Genomic DNA, 7,521 nt, shown 5'->3' on the forward strand with positions numbered 1-7,521 from the left:
ATCATTAATAACTTCTAATTCATTTGTTTTTAATCTCTTATAGGCTGTTTAAAAAACTGATATAGTCTCATAGAAGAGCCGAGTATTGAGTAAGAGTAGCCCCTAGTTGTACTAAAATCCTAAAGATACCTATCCCTACCTGTAGCCAAACACAGTTCTCCGACACCCTTGGAAAGGGAGGGGTGAGCAGAAGGATATTTAGTTGGTTGCAACCTGCCACAAACCACAAGACGTCACTTAATTTAAACTTACACACTGTCCCTTTCAGGTTTTTCCAGACCGAAATTCTACTGTTTTGGTTCGCTCAAACTGTTCTCATTGCCTCGTTTTCAGTCGCAGCATGCAGCTGTTTTCAGTGAAAATGGCAATTATAGCTGGTAAACATAGTGGAGCAAGCAGTAGTCAGATATTTCCCTCATGAGTTGGCTAAGAGCAAAACAGAGCCAAAGGGACGGTCAATATCTGACAGAAACCAGACCCATAACGAAGGCTAATGCTCTCCGACTGCTGGATGTGGGCAGTAAATAGGCAACTGCGTGCAAAGCAGTACGCCGTATGTCAGCTTGTTTCCACTGCCCTTCCTGTCATATTTTGTGCAGGACACTGGTACGCTGTACAAGAAGTGATTTGTCTTTTTATGATGAAAAGAAAAAAAATAATGTTACTATTCCTTATGTCTTATCGATCCATCCAACCTGTCCTCACTCCCAACTCATCAAATACTGCACCTCGGTCAATGTTCCTCGCCGTCTGATACCAACACATCGAGACCCTTTAGTGTCTCTGTATGAGACTCACCAGGCTTTAAACTCCAATCCATACCCACTCTCGTCAACTGACATAGTATAAAGAGCATGACGTCTGGTGGAAGGGTCGGATGATGGGTCAAACAGTCACAAGACTATCACACAAGAGAACTGCGTTCTCCCGCGGGACTTATTTTGTAACGTCATTTGTTGTTCATGTTACTCGTTAGTATCTTAAGCCACGTGAGCCGCTTGTTTTTATAAACCGAACTAAGGAGTTCTGTTCCCTAAATCTAGCTTCTTACTACACTACACTCTGCGTTTAACAAGGCTATATTGACACGCTGTCCGTGCCACGTCCAAAACTGACACCACAGGAGTCCCTAAACCATCATAGTTTGAAGGTTAGGGTCACTAACCGAGCCTCAGTATTTGACCTGTTGGGATTGAGAATGTGTTGATCCACCATGATCTGAAAAGTTGTTTATTGGTTAACATCCTCAAAAACAGGGTTCAGTTGTGACTTCAGGACCTCTGTCCAAGGTGACACCTTTGTGCAACATTTTCGCATTATCATTTTAGAACTTAATATACAAGACAATGATTTACTGAAACTGACGAGAAAGCGACATCTTTCTCGACACGCACACACCAAATAATCAAGCATCGAAGCAGAACAATGACCAAAAAGTCAGATGTTTGTGAAATGTTCACAGTGTTTACCATATGTTTATCTGCAGGAAAAAGATGATAGGCCCTTTTCATTGAAAACATTTTGATTTGTCACAGTAACTTAATTGCATTTAGCCTCTGGTGTTGTGGAGCCATCGCTAATGCTATTAGTAACACCTGTGCCAATGGCATTTCAAAATATTTGCGACGAAAAAGGTCTATTTTTGTACATTTTCACTATTAATATCAGTGCAATTATGCAATGCTGTGCAATATATATACTTTTCGTTCTTCACTGCTGCTGGAATAACATTTTACAAAACACAATTTACCAGCAATATGGCACTATGAGCTGAGTTTTCATGATAGATGGCGTATAGAGGGGAGGTGGCGTTGAGTCATCGTGAACATGACTTCCCAAAGTCAGAGGAAAGTCACCGTGAGGGGATACGTCAGCAACACAGCACAGAGCAATTTTGGTGTCTAGAGCTGTGCAGCTATTTTGCTTATTACCTGACTGACAGTGACTGAAAGTCACTTAACAAAAAAAAAGCCAGTAGTCGTTGCAGGAATCAAATTTTCGTCTTCTTTTTTTTTTCCTCCGTTGTATCCCTTCTTAGTTTTCCCCCGGGGAGTTGTCATAGCTACTACTCCACAACACCTGTTAGTCAACACAAAAAAAGATCACTAGCGATTCACCATCTCTTCCACTCAGGCTCTCTCTATAACTGGTGATAAGCACAACCGAAGACATTTGCTTACGGTAGATTGGCTTTCTCAGGAAAACAGCACATATTAGTCCACGACTTCATAATACTGATGAAAAGCAGGGATGGGTGAGCTGCTAAGCTGGTGAACAGCTGTTTGTTTCAGTAATCGTTTAACATGCTCTGCTTCACTTCCTTTTGTCATTTGGTAATATGCGGCACTATAGGTGAGTGGTCACATGCATAGTGAGTGGGCAGCATCCAAAGGTAACAGAGGGTTTAAAAGTACATCATAATAAAAACTGAGGAATGTACTCTAAACATATTGTTCACTTGTATATCACACCGTTAATGATGCAGAGAAAAGAAATCACAATGCATTGTTTGTATCATGCACATTGTTCACTCGCTCCCTTGGAAGGTTGAGAATTCATTAAAGTCTACTTGAGTTTGCAGAGTAATGGCAGCAGGGATTACCTGAAGGGAAGCGAACGAAAGAAACTCAACGAGGGCTTGTTAAACAATGGGGATGCATCACACATTTGTTAGTTATAAGAAACTCTGCAGCTGACAAAGGAATATAAAGGAATTCAGTTTCTAAAGGACACACGATGTGGAAAGCTGGGCAGCAGATGCTTCAGGATTCTGAGCAATAGGAGAAAACATTCGGGAGAAAGAGCAGTTACAATCTGAGGCATGTGCTAGGATTGCTGCCCTCTGCCATCCTGGAGAACAGCATTTATAATCTATGGTTTGTTGTGTACCAAGGGTATTTCATTGTGAAAAATACTTGATTGTGCACCTGTGTGGTCTTAACTATGCTTTGTTTGTTTTTGTTCGTGCAAGCAAAGGCTTTTCTCTTTCCAAAACTATTGGTTTTTCAATGTTATTCATAGTTAAATTTGCTTTTGTCAAAAGCATTCCATGCTGTGACTTATTAAAATGCACTAATTCAGCGAGCATTTTTGAAAATAACTTTATAAATTCATGAATTTATTTCAATTACAAAATAATAGTTGACCATTTTCTTTCTGCTTTGTTTTGTGTTCATAACTACGCCAGTCTGTCATTATCCTCAGTAGAGACTCACTGAGGACACATCCTACATGCACGAGGGATAATAAGGTATGCCTTAATTAGAAGCAGATGAGACAGGGGAGCAGAGGACTGCATGTGGGGACACAATGGGAGACTGAGAGACTTCTACTTGGCAGTTCTGCAGTGCTGCATTTCAATTCAAAGGGCTGCTTCTATTACAGTCCATATTTTAAAAGCCAATATGTCAGTAGAGGTTGACAGACATGTCCTCTACAAAAGGTTTCTCCAAAAGCAGGGAAATAAATGCAGCCTCCGTGGTTGAAATTGGAGGATACAAAGTGCTCTACCCTTTGTGGCCCATTATACAATGTTCAATTGTTTAATGGAGCGTTCAGGTTTTTGTCAATGTAGGTAAGTCAGGAAATAACATGTTACCAAGTCACCTTTAAATGGTGTTTGCACCCACGCCAGTTGTAAATACATCACTTGCACTGCAGTAGATGGGTGACCAAAGCAAGAGATAATGTCCACTGCTTGTAATAAATGCATGAAAGTTAATGGTGATGCAGTTAAAAGTTACTCATCATTTGTTTAAGGATAATGTCACAGCTCATGATCTGTAATTGGATATTAGGGATTTTGTCCCTGTTTCAATCTGGTATTTGTCAGGCTGCCAGAACACCAATTCGAAGAACAAATATCTATATTTTCGTATATGCATTCCATGTGATCCAGCACACTGCTTTCTCTTGTTGAAGATCACAACTGCGACATTCTGCACCCCCATCAAAAGAACGTCGCCTTCTATTCGTGAGAAGGTTTTGTACTGCAAGAGCTCTTTTGTATCATGGAAAACAGAGCTCTTGCTGGCTTTTAAAGGGAAAGACATACAAGGGAATAGTGATTTGGTCTGCCTGGAAATCAAGCTCCCAACACATCCTTTTAATGTGTTTCTCCTTATCCACATGTCCAGCTGTGCCACAGGTCCACAGGCTTCTGGACACAAAATTAGAATTAGTAATTTGGCTTTGTGCCATGTCCCAATGAACACAGTGTTCTACATATAAAAAAGTACATTAAAGTCCAAAACTAGAACTGAAGCCACCATAAAAAGCAAAAATAACAACAATCATAACTTATCAAATGTGATGTGAAATCATAACCACGAGGCACTGGCTGGAAACAATTTAAAGCTGTAAAATATCCTTGTTTCAGCTAATAGATTACGCTCAACTGATTGTGTACAAACATTCATGACGATGAAAGTTTAATCTACCACACAAAACTGGTAAAAACTCATCTAAGCAAACCCAAAGTCCATTCAGATGGTTTCATTTGGTGTCCTGATTATATTATCCACATTGATGAGTTCAGGAAGAGGTGACTTGGTTGAAATCTTCCATAATGTGCTGGAGATTGTTGTACTGTGCTGCCGTCTAATTTACACACCTACATGATTTCCAATGGCTGTCATTCTGAGCGAACGAGGTGACAGAGGAGGACATGACTTGCTGTGAAGCACCATAGGCGAGAATTCAGCAGAGTGAGGAGGATGAAGTGATGAGTTGATATTCAGAGTGCAATGATGTAAAGGAAACGTCCCCCCCGCTTACGCCGCCACCACCACCCCCTCAGGCTCTTTCAGACTCCAACTGACTCCTGCTTGATAGTTGTGTCAGCCAATGATTGACATTTGCTAATTTCCCACTTTTGCATGGGCCGTTTAAGGACAGTTAAAAGGCTTGAGGCTCTGAGCAGGAGTCCATGTTAATGACAGCCCCTGCTGGGGCGAAACCAGCCTTAGAACAGTTCATGTGGACTCCATCTTAATAACCGTGGACCCGTGGCTCCACTGAGTTTAATTGAGGGAGTATGCTTGAATGGAAATGACAGAAACACCTTTTAGATTTCAAATATTCAAATATTCAAATGAGGAGAGAGCTCTTTGCAAGATTGGTATTGAAAATACAGCGGGAGTCAAATTTATAGCAACCGGCTAATTGGGATTGATTTGTTTTGATAGCACAAACCTTTCAGGCCTTGGAGTTACCTTAACCCTTATCCCCACAGATGCAACAAATGTGACCCATCAACATGGGTGCAGCAAAGCGAATTAACAGCAAATTTTGACGTTCCGACAATTATGTAATCTTTGAAGTATATATATTAATAATATGAAATATTAAACTAGGTCTTGTGGAATAAACGTGGAAACCATTTTATAACTATACGGTTAATTTAAAGACATCAAGCAGTTTTCCTTTGTTTTACACCTAAGGTAAACCTGATGTCATTTGAATGTGTATAAATTGCATGACATTTTTAGGATAGTACATCAGTCATGATAATGCATTTCAGGCTTTTTGCATGTCATTATACGCCACATCGTTACCAATGTTACTCAACTCAACACTTTGGGACAGGAGCACCGGTCTCCTGGTTGAAAGTCCTGTGTTTGTTTGACCCATCCACCTGTTCTCCCACCAGCTATGAGTAGTTTTTCTCACATTGTATACAAGGTCACTTGTTCCGAGCAAAGCATATTCACGCACCTGTGTCTACATTGCAGTCAATACAGACTGTATCGTGTGAAATAACACGCAACAAGCAAGAATCGCGTTGTTAATGAACACAAAATGACAATGTCATATGCCATTTGGTGAGAGCGGGTTGGTAAGTCCGTCTCAAACATTTATCAAGTCTGTTGGAATTCATTTTTGGAACATACGAGAATCAAAACCAATTGATTCCTGGGCAAAAAGGAAGCAATTCTAAAAACCTTGGGAAACAGTCAACTTCAACATTTTCAGATAATGGGCTAAACCAGAACCACTGCCATGTTCCTTTACTGAAAACGTCTCAAAATCAGTATTATACCATCAACTTTAGAGTAGACTTTTGCTGCACTTCCACATCCAATTTTGAGTCCCAACCAAGCCTTTTTCTTCCTATTACACTCAAGCATTGTAAGCTATTGTTTTTTTTTTATTCATAGCAAGTAACAGTGGAAGACATGAATCATAAGGGCTGTGGTTGTAGTGAGTTATGCATCACCAGCACCTGCGGTGTTGTAAAAAAAAAAGGATATTCCTAACAATCTGTTTTCAAGTGCTAAGTGAAAGACAGTTGCGGGCAGAAACGGACACCTCTGAAAATGATGACGATGACGCAGACACCCACGTTTACTTCCTCTTTTGGGTCTTATCAGTCACGATGTGTCCTAGATTCGTCACGCCCCTGTCACATAACGCTATTCCCGAGAAAGAAAAGCCGACATCAGCCGTACATACCATGCGACTACCAGTGATTAATTCAACATGGATAACGTATTACAGGCGTTGCCGTTATCTATGCTAGCATACGCCGTGCAGTTAAATCTGCCAAGATGCGCAGGAGACAAGTTGTTATTCAAGCGGCATTATCAGCCTCATGGAGTCAGGGATGTATGCTGAACAAAGTACTTGACCCATAATGTAATAAATGTTTGTTTTTTAAACTGTTGTTTTTTATGTTTGCGAGAGAAATAGAGCAAGAAGGCTTGTAATTGTGTTTGAAAGATAAAATAATAATACTATATCTTAAATATGGTTCCTGTTTACACTGGCACGCGCATGCCCATTGTACCAGAAAAGCCATGCCTTTACAGGCCTGTTAGTATGGTTGGGAGTTATTCATGAATGGATACTAAAATGCGTGTGTCCGGAGATCGAAAGTTCTGTGGAGAGAAAGAGGTTCTTCTTCTTCTTCTTCTTCTTCTGTTCTTTCAACGGACGGTTTGGTGAGAGGTCTGCGCAGGGAAGTATTACATGGAAAAACAACACACATGATTTATGTATTAGCTTTAGGACCACATATGAATGTGACCCAGATCTGATTTGGAAATAAAAATCTTATTCCTGTGACCAAACTACTCTGAAAAAAATCTAATCTGTGACAGGTTTTCATTCATCTAGATGCAAAAATAAATAAATAATTGCTCTATTGCATTACCTTTTTTCTTTTTGTTTAGTAGTGTTTTTCTTGCGTAGCATAATTAGACCACCCGTGTTTTAGAATGACAGTAAATGGTCCTTACATCCTTGAACATGAGCGCAAACAAATGGGATTCAGGCAACATTTGCTTGTAATGAGAACGTAGACTAATTGGTGAGATAACAATTCACTTCCCTTGAGCTCTGAGGGATGAAGTCGATCTGGTGAGAGAGTGCTCCAAAAACACCATCCTCATGTGCGACATTGAAGAGAACATTTTAAAGGCTGAAAGACAGGTTGGTATGTGTCGCAGGCTCTAATCAACAACAAGTGCTTATGTTTAAAGCCTCTACACACACACACAGGACTTATCACTTGTTTGATTA

This window comes from Anarhichas minor, unplaced genomic scaffold, assembly GCF_050575085.1.
Source record: "Anarhichas minor isolate MPS153535 unplaced genomic scaffold, ASM5057508v1 ptg000010l, whole genome shotgun sequence".
Classification (NCBI taxonomy): Eukaryota; Metazoa; Chordata; class Actinopteri; order Perciformes; family Anarhichadidae; genus Anarhichas; species Anarhichas minor.